The 14,224-nt window shown below is 44.0% G+C and overlaps 1 protein-coding gene across 2 annotated transcripts in view; it reads right to left on the bottom strand.

Moving 5' to 3' along the window:
- The window catches only part of arhgef25a (Rho guanine nucleotide exchange factor (GEF) 25a), a 61,144-nt gene that overhangs the window by 42,652 nt on the left and 4,268 nt on the right, over positions 1 to 14,224 (bottom strand). The window lies entirely within an intron of this gene.

Genomic DNA, 14,224 nt, shown 5'->3' with positions numbered 1-14,224 from the left:
TCAAAAGTGACGGATTAGCAAAATAACAATATCAGCATTTTTTGGACCCATTACACTGAGGTACCAAATGGAATTGTACGGTGTCCCAAAAGTGGAGGATTAAGTGGATTTAGTGCAGATATAGAATGGAAATACTGTAACAACAGCTCATTAATAGACACACTTTAATAGATCTCTTAAATGGGGCCTGGTTGTACAATTTGAAACTCCTCCAAACCTTAAACCATAAAGTAGGATTGTAAAATCAGACAAAAAAATCTGATTTGAACCATCATGACCTCATGTGACGCTTAACCATACTTTGTAAGACTTCAGCTCGATGAGTGAGATTACACATTCTTCAAGTGACACAATCCGGATACCTAATATGTACATGAAATAAGATATCTATGGGTTGGAATCACAAGTGTTCCAAGGGAAGTGGTACAGAAAATGAATGGATGGATGGATGGATGGATGGATGGATGGATGGATGGATGGATGGATGGATGGATGGATGGATGGATGGATGGATGGATAGATGGATGGATGGATGGATCAATGGATGGATGGATGGATGGATGGATGGATGGATGGATGGATGGATGGATGGATGGATGATGGATGGATGGATGGATGGATGGATGGATGGATGGATGGATGGATGGTCCAGAATCAGGCCTTTTTCAATTGTGCGTAGAAATCTTGACAGAATCAAACACTATATCTGCCAATGTAACTCCAAAAATACCGCAAACTAAACTGCACCAAAAACAGAAATATGGTTTACCAGATTGAAGATCATTAAATAAGGAAAACTATGGTCAACGACGAGTAAAATAGTGCAGCTCAGCGAGAGGTACATGTAGATCAACGGAGGAAAGCATCAACGAGGGCCAACTAATTGCCATGACATGTTGAATATTATTTGTCAATTATTAACTGTTTACCTGTTATTGCATCAACATATATAGATAGAGTTATACAGGATAAAAGACACTGAAATCTGAATGTAGCTCTCACATGCACCGTAAATCAAGCCTTAAAGATTAACTCAAAAACTCATGAATATAATGTCCATTCATCTTCTATGGAAATTTGAACAAACCTGAAGTGGACCATTCAGGATTCTACTCTATTTAACCCTTTAGTGTTCTGCATCGCTCTTCCTTGTTCAATTCAGCATTAAATATGTTGATTTAATTGATTTAACACTATTGACAAGACTGTCGCCATTCCACCAATGGAGTATGGACACGGATGAAAACACCGGTTCCCTTGGAGTTGAGAAACGCCACCGTTGTGGACCAACTGTAAAACTTTGTGGGAACATGAATGGGAAGAACAGAAGACAACTCAAACCTAACAACAACAGATAACCTCATCTATTCTTAGGCATGGGAATGACACTGGTTTACCTCAACAAACAGATAGGGATACCTCCCTGTCCTCCCAGGTTCCTGCTATCTCCCAGTTTCTTTTCCTGTAAGGGATGCTTGAGGTATTAGTGATTAAAGGGCTAATATGACAGAGGGAATATTAAACAATATTGCTGAACAGCTTTACCTGTCTGATGCTAATATGGCCTCCAAAAACTGCACGAGCAGATTAGGACATGGGTTCAGAAAATGGATTTGAACAAAGAGAGGAGGATTTGACGTGACTCATCAGTGGAGGTCAGTGCGGGGATTTTGACAATGTTTTGTTGGGCGGATTCAACATTCATTAAGGTGATGTTGAAAGCAAGAAGCTGCCAACGTGTGACTGTACAAGATACCAAGTAGGGGGAATTTGTATCTATTGCATAACATACATCAAAACTGTTCATGTGGTATGGAGTTTCCTAATCATCAGAGACATTTAACAAGAAACTGACTTTTTTGGTGTCAAGCAATCATGAAAAAAAAAACCTGTCCCAATCCTGGCTACACACCCAAAATCTGTGCAGAAATATGGAAAAATGTGTTCCTAATCTTCCCCCAATTTGAAGGGGGAGTGCAAGAGAGGTGAGGCGCGTATTAACACCCATTTGTCTCTCTGCTTTTATCTTTCTCCTTAACTCACCCACGCCTCTCCCTGCATGTCCCACGTACCTCACACATGCACACGCACGTACACCACGAAAGACCAGCAACACACAACAGATGATTCAGCTGCATGTGTAAGCTTATTGGTGCTTGAGCTGTCTCTAGGAACCTACACATTCACATTCAAATTGGCTTTAAAATGTTTTCTTTTTTTCCAGGTTACATAACATTTATTTGGTCAGGTGATTTAAAGACCCTGTATAATAGTGAATTCAGAAATGTGTTTCCATCCATCCATTTTCTGAGCCGCTTATCCTCACAAGGGTCACGGGAGTGCTGGATCCTATCCCAGCTGTCATCGGGCAGGAGGCGGGGTAAACCTTCGACTGGTTGCCAGCATTTAAAGATAATTGCTCAAACTGTGAATTGTGATTTTTTTTTTTCCTATTTGGAAGTTGCATTTTGTATTCTTGGCCATATTTTGAATCATTTCAAATGCGGTCGTGTCTTTAACACTCTTCTTTGTTTTGTGTCAAATTTAAAAGCCTTCTTTTCATTTTACAGGGAGAGATGATCATTTTAATGCATCTTGCACACATTTACAGTGACCTTGTTTCCACGGTGCTGTCGTACTGAATGATGCACTTATGCTTGATTTAATAAACACAAAAAAGCTAGACATTGCAAGAGTGTCAGCTCAACAGATACGCATGGAGTTGCTTATCCACGGCGTCATTCCCCAACCTCCCACTGACATTAGCCTCAGTCCATCAACCAGCCTAAATCCTGCCAAAATGTTCTCAGATTTTTTTTTCCCATCTCCGATTCCCTTGCCTCTTCTCCTTCAGCTCCCTTTTTTCTCTACCTTCATCTCTAAGCTCAGAACCAATTATGGAAAACCGGCATCCTGGACATGCCGACGTGAGCGGGAGATTTTAGGCTTTTGGCCGACATCCCCTCAAGAAAAACAGTCACTGTCATGTTTCCAACTCTGTTGTCCTGGAGAGGTCTGTACGATTTGCAGTTTTTGCCCAATTACAGCAGCAGCAGATGTTGGAGGCGTGCAGCGGGGAGTAATTTTGGGTGTGTTGAGCCGAGTTACTTGACACCCACCATCCAGCGGCAGATCTGCACTCCAGAGACATGCACCACCTGCAGAGTTGTGGTGCCTCACCACATCAGAGTCTGGAAAATGTTACCTGCAATCGGTGATAAAGTGTGGAGAGGATTTTTTTTTTCTTTTTATGTAGTCATTTTCTTGTGGAGACTTTGAAGTCAACTCACTTCAAAACTAGCACCAGTTTGGCAGAGAGTAAACTTTTTTTTTTTTTAAATGACCCAAAAAAAAATTATGCATTGTGTATTTAAAACAACCACATACGTTTGCCTTAAGGGCCACACTCTTAATGCTAATAAATCAGATATGTCATAGAAGGGATAAGGAATAACATTGACTGGTATCAAATATTTGAACAGAAATGGTGAGCAACACATGTAGACAGACAACAATTTAATCCATCAGCGATACATTATTCACTACTGTGTACTAATGTGATGGGCAAAACGTGATTTATTACTGACAACACGCTGCAGGTTTTGTTTCCCAAAATTGTCACACAAATCCATCTATCCATTCACACACACCCATAATGTAAAAGTTAGCCTGAGAGTTAAAACTCATAACAGTTCAGTATTTTGGATCTCAAATGACGTCATTGCTGTGGCTCCATTCACGTTCAAGACTGACTGCATCCTTCCCTTTAAAGGGTGGAGGGCGGTGGGGAGATTGAACCTTCAGACAAAGGATGACAAAACTAACTCAGAGAAAATGTTACACTCGAGACTCAGAGTCCTGGGAAGCACATGCCATGGAAGCAATGAGTCTCCACCCAGGAACAATGAGTCCCTTCAATTTATCATCACCCAATGAAGATACAGTAATTCTACGTTTATATTATAGTTCTTGCTTTATGGTCCCGCTGTATTGTAGATTTTTATTGCAGGTTTTAGTCTGTTTTTTTTGTGTTTGTTCAATATTTTTCAGTCATCGATTCTTCTCTTTTCAGCATTTTATTCGTTTAGGCCTGTGATGATAGCAACATTTTTAGGACAATATATTTTCCCCAAAATAATTTTGAGAAACAATTTATCATTGAGGTTTTTTATGCCACTGACTAATAGTAATTCAAGTACATCTTTTCAAGAAAGTCTCCAGCTTTTCTTTGAATGCTGCTTTGTCAACATTAGAAATAGTTACATATTTTAGTAGTATTAATAGTAATGCCAAACGGTATATAATGTGAGCATACATGCCCCATAATCCTGTTTATATTTGCATTGGTGGTCAAATGGTTCCATAATTGCAAGGTGACAGGAAACAGATGTCTCACCGTGTTTTTGCCATCCCAGCTGGGGAAATCGGGTGATTGAATGAATTTTTTCACTTTGAGGTTTTAAGTCATGTTGTCTTTGTTCTGATTTGATACGAATTTGTCATCCCAGTTTGTTGGCGTTAGTGGGACGGCCGCATTCATCTGGCTTGAATCCGAAATGTTCCCACTTCTTCGTGGTGGCTTGAGGCTTTGGAACTAATTCCATTTATCCTGCTCAATTTTCTGTAACTGCAGCTATCTGGTCGCTGTCTGAAAAGTTTTCCTTCGTGTGCGTTCAAATGCAGAGAGGGGGTCCCCCTCTACAATATCTCTGATTGGTTTTCGAGACCACAATGAAACTCTGCTTTCAAGTCATGGAAATCATTTTTTTCCCTTTTTCTCAAGTGACTGGCCACCTGTTTTGTTGTTTTTTTCTGCACCATGCAGGAATTAGGGCCAACCCAACCAAATTAGTTACACGCAGAGGTCTTATCCTCGTAAGTTTCTTTCGGCTTGTCCCGTTAGGTTTCGTCACAGCGGGACATCACAGATGAACGCTCATATTTGTTCGGCAGTTGTTACACCGGATACCCTTCCTAACACAACCCCTTATGAGGAGTAGAGGCCCCAGTGAGATACGACCTCACGACCCCTGGTTTATCAATCCAATGCTCTAACCACTGAGCTATGGGGCCTCACAGAAGTCCTATCCTGCCCCCCCAAAAAATGAACACATCTGATTTGATACTAAGCCATGCATCTGACACAGATTGATCGTACTTTTTACATCCATGCTCTTTTGTTGTTGTTGTTGTTGTGCATTTTAGACAAAAGATAAATAACATCAAACAACAGCCCGCTAGGAATTTTGGTACAATATTGTATTCAGCACATTCTGCGTGTAATGACTTTGTAAACTTCATGGAGTACATCAGATCACCAGCGCATTTGGACAACGTTATCATGAACAGTTAATAGCATTTGATGCTAGTTATTAGTATCAGGTCAGATTAGGGCCGGGGTCGGCAACCCGCGGCTCTGGAGCCGCATGCGGCTCTTTAACGCAGCCCTAGTGGCTCCCGCGAGCTATTATGAAAATAGAAAAGATGGGGGGAAAAATATATTTTTTGTTGCAATGTGACTTATTTAGTAGAAGGACAAACATGACCCAATCATTCTTAATGTTTTCTAATGCTGTAAAAATGTATCGAATGAGTATTAAGTGTCAACATTTCTCTCAATGAAGATTGTGTCATAGCATGCAACACATGCTTCTTTGATCTCGGCGTGGCGGGTGCCTGTCTTACCATTCGCTGAAAACTAAAGAAGATAATGCACAGAAATAAAACTTAAACTGTAATTTTAATTTTATATATTTACCTTTTTGAAAGGCTGCTGTTTTATTTTTATAATTGCAGGCTGCCCTTTATTATCATGGGGAGGTCTGAAATTATAGGAGGCATGTTCCATTATCTTTATATTTGAATCGTCAAAATAATAATGAAAATTTGTATCTTTCTGCAATTTATACTTTAAACTGTCATGATCCTGCCGCTTCAACACGAGCTGTGCGGGTGCCCGCGCGGCTGCGCTAATTGGGAGGCACACACCTGTGCCTCATGCGGCCTGATCATTCCCCGTATATATAGGACCCGGTGACGACTGGTCCTCCGCCAGTTCGTTGAGCTTTATGTCTCGTTCCAGCAGTCTCGTACTCCTGATTGATCCTGTGTGTACCGACCTTCGTCCGTTCTCCGACCAACCTTGCAAGCCTGACTCCTTGATCCTTCTGCCTGCGTGGATTGTTTCCCCGTGTACCGACTCCTGCCTGTCCGCTCATCTGTTCTCGTCGCCCGACGTCACAACTACCGCTGCTGCACCGGACTCCCTGCTCGATCCCCGACCTCTGCGTACAATAAACGTGTCTCTTCTTGAACTACCTTGCGTCTTCCGAGTTCCTGCATTTGGGTCCTACCTCTCGTTCTGATGGGACGTGACAGAACGAACTGGCCATCACAAGACCCAGCAGGAAAGACCCGGCGTCGCCGGGACCGACGCAAGGTAGACCGTCTGCCGGAGGACCAAGCCTGTCCAATCCGGGTAGGCTCCCTGACGTCCTCCACTTCCGTGTCTTACGCTCCGCCAGCGAGGTATGAATACATCCCGAACACGACCCGTCCGGCTCCTCATATTCTTCTGGACTCTGACTTTTCGGAATATGAGGAGGACCACGATTTGTTTGACCGGCTGCCTGAGTACGACTCCAATTATTCTGACTATGAATCTGCTCGTCCGATCTTTCATCCCAGTCAGTTTGTTTCACCTCCCCGCGTTTCCAGCACCCGAACGTCTTCACCCGGTAGATCAAAGTACACCAATCGGTACGAGGGAACCCGATTGGCCATCTACCCGGGACCTCCGCGGGGCGGCCAGAGGAGACGCCCCGGCCGGGCGCTTCCTGGTGTCTCTCGCTGCGCGGCAACGAAGACACCGTCCTCCCACTCCTCGCCGGCAACGGTGAGACCGGCAGACCCGCAGCTGGTGGCGAGGCTTCCAGCCCAGAGGGAGGAGGTGCCGCCAAATCACGAGGCGTTCCGCCTCGAACTGCGGGCGGAGATTGAGCGGCAGAGCACGGAATTGGCGGCTCTCACGGTCCTGGTCCGGCAAAGATTGGCGATCCAGCCGAGCTTCACTGACGTCGCAACGGCGACGGACTCACTGGTGACTCAGGTTCACGTTGCCGTGGAAACCGACCCGCCCCCTTGCCAAGTGCACGCCACAGTGGGAACGGACTCGCCACTTCAAGTGCACGTCGCAGTTTTGGCTGTTCCGAGCAGAGTTCACGCGGCAGTCGGAACTGACCCGCTCCCGAGACATGCCCACGTGTCAGTTTCGACTGACTCTCCGCCTACTCAGGTTCACGTTGCCCTGGAAACAGATTCGCCACCGCGCCACGCCCACGTTGCTGTTTCAACGGATGCACTGCAAGCTCACGTGGCAGTGGGGACCGACCCGATGCCGCCTCACGTTGCTGTCCAGGAGGTGGCGACGTCTCCACAGCCGCTTCTCGTCCGTGCTCTGGAGTGGCAGTGGCGACCGGCCCGCGGCCGCTCCCCGTTCCTGCTCTGTCGGCGACGGGCACGCCCTCACGTTCCTGTCCAGGAGGTGGCGACAGTTCCCCAGCCGCCTCACGCTCCCGTCCAGGAGGAGGTGGAGTTGGTGATGCTGCTGCCGCCTTCTCACGTTCCTGTCCAGGAGGCGGCGGCGACGGGGTCGCTGCCTTCTCAAGTTGCTGTCCAGGAGGGGGCGGTACTGGCGCCGCCTTCTCAAGTTGCTGTCCAGGAGGGGGCGGTACTGGCGCCGCCTTCTCACGTTGCTGTCCAGGAGGGGGCGGTACAGGCGCCGCCTTCTCACGTTGCTGTCCAGGAGGGGGCGGTACTGGCGCCGCCTTCTCAAGTTGCTGTCCAGGAGGGGGCGGTACTGGCGCCGCCGCCTTCTCACGTCCCTGTCCAGCAGGAGCTGGGGAGTTCTGTGGAGCCACCCAGGAGCTGGAGAGACTTCGGGGTGGCGGTCATGGCTCTGGTCCTGCTCTCCATCATCTTCTTCGCTCCTGAGTTCGCCCAGCCGCTTCAGGACCTGGCCAACCCCTGGTCGTCTTGCAACGACGGCGTGGGAGGTTCTCGTCTGGAGCAGTGGCCTGCCTCGTTCTGGTTCCTGCCTCACTGTTTGGTTCCTCACAGAGGTCGTCCGCCCGAATCGCCCCATGGGGACCCTGGTGCTTGGCGTCCGGGTCGTCCTCCTGACCTGTCCGCCCGGACGCCTCGTGTTTGGTGGCCTGGATGGCCACCAGTCTGGGGTTCAGGGGGGGGTGTGCCCTCCTCCGGACCCCCTTCCGCCCACCCCTGCCTGTGTTACTTTGGTCTGTTTTTTCGTTTAGGCACGTCTGGGAGCCGTGCCTTTGAGGGGGGGGGTACTGTCATGATCCTGCCGCTTCAACACGAGCTGTGCGGGTGCCCGCGCGGCTGCGCTAATTGGGAGGCACACACCTGTGCCTCATGCGGCCTGATCATTCCCCGTATATATAGGACCCGGTGACGACTGGTCCTCCGCCAGTTCGTTGAGCTTTATGTCCCGTTCCAGCAGTCTCGTACTCCTGATTGATCCTGTGTGTACCGACCTTCGTCCGTTCTCCGACCAACCTTGCAAGCCTGACTCCTTGATCCTTCTGCCTGCGTGGATTGTTTCCCCGTGTACCGACTCCTGCCTGTCCGCTCATCTGTTCTCGTCGCCCGACGTCACAACTACCGCTGCTGCACCGGACTCCCTGCTCGATCCCCGACCTCTGCGTACAATAAACGTGTCTCTTCTTGAACTACCTTGCGTCTTCCGAGTTCCTGCATTTGGGTCCTACCTCTCGTTCTGATGGGACGTGACATAAACATTATCGTACAGGAGAGTTGTCACGTGATACGTTATTCTCTACAGGAAGCGCCTTGAATCATGAATGTTCATGATGTCATTTGGATAGTGAGACATACAGCATGTATTGCCTTCACCATAAGGCTTATATAAGGCTTTTATTTTTTTGCAGCAGATAAATTTGTTTTGGGGATTTTTGGTCCAACATGGCTCTTTCGAGATTTTGGATCGCCAACCCCTGGGGTGTAGCATACCTTTAAAGCAAGCAAAACAAATAATGTACACGAAGCTCTTTTCCTTTTCAGACAAGAACAATAACAGCAAAACTCTTTAAATTACAGAAGCAAAAAATTATGTACATTGAAATTGATTTCTAAATCCCAATCAGTTGTTTCAGAAAAGCTACATAGAGCACAAAGAGTCATTGTGATATGGAAGTTGTACATTTGTAAATAAAAACACTGATGAATAATAAGTGTTGAAATTGAAATCGATCAGTTTTAGGCAATGTTTCCCTCTAAAATGTGTAACTGCTAATGGGAATATAATCTGAACCTTTTAATGAGCCATGTAATTTCAATGGATGAGATTTATCTGACCACATTGCATACGTCTAATGTGGCTCACAGTGGTCAAAGGGAGCTCTCACGGCCTTAGTGTGTTTGCTCAGAAACGTAAAAAATTAGAGGGAACATTGGTTTTAGGAAATTTCATATTGCTCGTGATTTGAAACTAACACAATAATCAAATGTGAATATTTTCCAAATATACTTTTACCAACATTTTTCCACTGAAATGGGGATAAAATGGTAATGCCATTTTGTTTGTTTGTTTTGTTTAGGCAATGAATGTAATACACTGGTCCGCCCACTTGAGATCAAATTGGGGTGAAACTGGCCCCTGAACTTAAATGAGTTGGACAACATCACGATAGAATGTACTGGAACGTAACACAATTCACCATTATTTCAATGTAGTGCCCCACGATCCTTCATGAAATAATATAATAATAATAATAACCTCTGGACTTTCCAATGCAATGTGATGCAGCTTCAGGTTGATGTCTGCCCATTTAAGGTCACATGCACAGTTCATTCCCAGGGGCCTCGGGGATCAGAACTCTCCCACCCTCTGGCAAAACTTGAAATAAATGATTTAATGCCTATTCTGCTCACTTCCCCTCATATTTAATGCCATGTGTTTAAAGATGCTGTTGTAAGACAGATGTTGAAACAAGGTGGGCTCGGTGGTTCGAGACAGTTTATCTCAAGCAGCTCTTTTTACATTTCTATTTTAATCTCTGTTGATTTGAAACAGGACTGTTTTTTATAATTATTCAAAGAAATTAAAATGAAACTCTTATTTGTTACTGAAGAAATATGTAACCGTGATCCATATGTGTGCAAAACATTGGCCTGGAGCCCCAAGCCACAAGGGGGCTCGGGAGACGACTGATATCAATATAATATCAATGACGGAGCACAACAATGCAACAACATGTCTCTGTCACGAAGGAGCTGTTGCTGGCTGGTGGGACCAAGAGGGAGCTTCTTATTATGTTTAATTCAATGATGTTTTTTTCCATCTGAGTTTCAAACATCCTATTTTCTTGACTATCCTTGAACACACCTTGCGCCGAGGCAAAAACCGAACATGAAGTTTGGTTTTGCTTCTTTCCTAATCCTGCTGTTGATTGCTTTTACAGTTGCAATTGCCTGTATTTCATCATGTGTATTTTTGTGTTGTTGTAAACGTCAAAAGGTGACGTTATTCACTTACATTGTTTATGTTGTGCTTTTTTAAAGCATATTTGTGTACTTGTGTGACGTCACATCACGCTGTGCTAGACAAAACTGTGACTATAATGGTGGCCACAAAGGCTTGTTGAAAATACTGTGTGGTATTTGGTAAAGGAAAATCAACTTAACAATCAGTGCAGGCAAAATGACAAAAAAGCAAGAGGATTAAGAGAAATAATTAAAAGAACAAGATAGTGGTAAGTGTAAATGCTCATTATTTTCATAAGAAAAAGTAATGAGACCAGTTTGTCCCAGTACTACCAAGCATCAGAACTCTTTAATGCACATTATGAAGTAACATTAGTTTAACAGCAGACCTCAAGTTGAAACAAAACAATTCATCTATTTGAATTTGTGTACACAAAACACGTGTATACCATTATTGGCCAGGTTGCAAGAAGCATGGTACCAACACTGTGCTTCCAATGAATGCATTGGTTGTTCATCCTCATTAGGGTGTGCTGGGGCCTATCCCGGGTGACTATGGGCAACAGCCAGGGTACACCATGGACTGGTCGTCAGCCAATCGCAGGGCACATATAGAGTAAAAAAAAAAAAATTAGAGTTCACAATTAACCTATCAGGAGTGTGGCAGGATATGAACATACCCAAAGAAAATCCACGCAGGCACAGATTGAAATGCCAGACCTCAGATATTCACCGTGATGCCTCACATATTCTGTCAAAAGTGAAAATTGACATCAAGCTTAATTCTGATGTCATCTTAGTCAGCCCAAGCAGGGGTCAAAAAATGGCCTGGTTGTACCAAAAATGCTGACAGGATGGAAAAGAAAGGAAATAGAAATACTGTAGCTAGGAAACTGGGTGAGTGAGAGCAAATAATAAAAGGTAAAGCCCATCACTTTTTTTGTAAAAGAAAAAAAAAGCAATGGTCACAAGAGTAAAATGGTGGGATGTAGAAATGGGTAAAATTGAAAAAAGGATTTTTTTTTTTAGATGGTTGGCGCCAGCCTTTGATTCCTGCAAAGCCACATGGAGGCATCTAGTTTCTAACACATAACAGATGGCCCTTATGGCCCTCCGAACCATGGCAGAGGCCTCTCCTTTTCCCATCTCTTCCACAAACACGAAAACAAATGGAAACAACACACTGACCTCTGCTAGACAAACCACACCATAGTGCAGTCACGCGTCCATCGTGTCACTATCTATGTTGATGAGTTTAGAATAATATCGACACACAATAACCATTCTATATGTGATCGAATTCAATGCACAGTAAATCAAAAGAGCAAAAGAAAGCATTAATTAAATTAAAAATAAAGGTTGGGTACTTGTTGCTTAATGTGTATAGGAAACAGGTTCAATATCCAAGTCCTAATTTGACTGTGTAAGATTTTGTGAGGGAGTTCAAGTAGATTATACAGAACCGCTATACTCTATTTCGGCTACAGGTAGACAATACAAACATCATTTCAAGAATCAAGCTCTATTTTGTGATATTTCAGATACAGTGATGCCTGAGGATACGAGTTGAATTCATTCCGTGACAACACTCGTACCATAGAGCACTAATACCTCAAATCATCTTTCTCTATTGAAATGAATGGGAATCCCACTAATCTGTTCCTGCCTCACTTACTTTGCTCGCCTACCTTTCTCGTTTTAAGGATGAGATGAGGCAGCAGCAAAAAAAAAAAAAAAAAGGAATGATTACATCCCATACTAATACCTCAGATTGAAGCTTGTTCGTAACCTGTATAGTTCAAGGAAGACTGTTTTGAAGTGTATTCCAGACTGAGGATGGCGCTTTGAAATGAGGGTCTCCTGCAGAGATGTCTTGGTACAGTGGAACCTCGATAATATGGATCGGATATAACAGATATCAGATAAAACGGACCATCCGGACTGAACAATATGTCAAAAATGTGGTTTTATCACTTAAACTGCTGTTGACAAATTCTGCTAGTTCGAGGATTGGTGGCTATTCTTTACTGGCGCTGTGGTACAATATAGGCAGAGCATGACAAAGATGCATTTCCAGGTCACAGGCATAGAATATGACTAAATCCAGCCAAGATAATAGCCCGTGCCTATGCTCTAGCCATGTTGAATATGTCAAAATTCTATCAAAGGCAATCCATTGACATATGGTGACCATGTTGAATGTCGCCAGATTTCGGGGTATTGTAGTGAGGTGGCAGCCATGATCCCAAAAGTTCTATCTTTTGTTGAGCAGAGTTCTAAGATGAGAGGGAGCAGCATCAAGTGGATAGCTTTTTTCATCATGGCTCATGAAAGGGACCCGCCCAATTTTCCAGTAGTGTTCTGCAAAAGTGGGTGGAGTAGCCAAATATTGTACTCAAGTAATAGTAATGTTACTTTAAAATAATATGACTCACATGGCAGTTTTTTTTTTCCCCAAAATGACTCATTTTGAGTGGCTTGCAAAGACTACATGCACAGTCATGAGATTGCCTTCTGATTGTCATCTGATTGGTGAATTGGAGTCAAATGACATGATTAATCCCGCTAGATTGGTGCAACGGGAACCCTATGCAGAAGTCGATGACGGTACTCATCCAAAATGCTCGCTAGCCTTTTTAGGCATGCATATATGTAATAATGGTTTGGAAAATGCATTGTTGTCCAGTTCGTGCCTTGGCTTAACCATTTTGTACTTTCTACAGTTTCATACTAAATTCCCAATAATCCAATGCCTTGAAAGCAATAAAGTGAACAGCTCTGGGCTTCTAAAAGTTGACCATCTACTGTTGTGATCTGATCTGGAGGTCTTCCTGCCTTGTCTTTCACTCATTTTCCATCTAATTTCCTATCAGGAGGAAAATTGGACAATATGTAAAACCACTCAAGTGGAGACTTATGGATAGAAGTTGAATAAACCGTTTCCCTTTTGGTCACCTTGATTCAACATCACCTTGTACTGCGTATACAGTATTGCTTTAACTTTCTTTTCTTTTTCCCCCTAAGTAAATATATTTGACCGGTTTTACCAGCACACCCAATCCAAGTCAGGCCATTCGAGATAAGCAGCTTCATCTGGCCCCACACCCAGCCACTTCAAGAACCTTTTTGGTGCACCAAAAAAGCGTTGATATCCCTCAAAAGTTGGTGGCCCAGCTATATGCTCCCCACCACCAGAACTCACAGCGTATGTAGACACACCATCCAATCCAAACTCAAATTCAGCGACAAAGCTCCTTTTGTTCCACTGCAGTCATGCAAAAAAAGGAATGGAAAGCAAATTGGCTGCACGAATAAGTGCAACCAAGTGAGGTGGCAAAAGCCAAAGAACCTGTTTTCTTGACCTTACAAAGTATATCTGTTTGTTTCGTTTGGTCCTATAAACTTTTGGACTTAAATGACAGTGATAACATTCAGATTGCTTTTACTAAATTGCTGATTGCAGCAATTTATTATTGCAGCAAATTAGCAGTGTTACTTCCAAATTTATGGAAAAAATGACAAATTAAAAACTCATATCTCAAGGCAACACTCATCTATTTCCTAATTTTGTCTATTTCCAAGATGACAAAAAGGGATAATATTCACTTGCCAGATTTTAAGTCGCACTTGTACTCATCCACATCGGAATTTTTTTTAATGACTTGGACATACAGCGTGACATCACAACCCATCAGTGGTG

The sequence above is a fragment of the Syngnathoides biaculeatus genome, chromosome 2 (assembly GCF_019802595.1).
Source record: "Syngnathoides biaculeatus isolate LvHL_M chromosome 2, ASM1980259v1, whole genome shotgun sequence".
In the NCBI taxonomy this organism is placed as follows: domain Eukaryota; kingdom Metazoa; phylum Chordata; class Actinopteri; order Syngnathiformes; family Syngnathidae; genus Syngnathoides; species Syngnathoides biaculeatus.
Note: the sequence above shows the minus strand (reverse complement) of the source record. Positions and strands in the feature narration are given on the sequence as shown.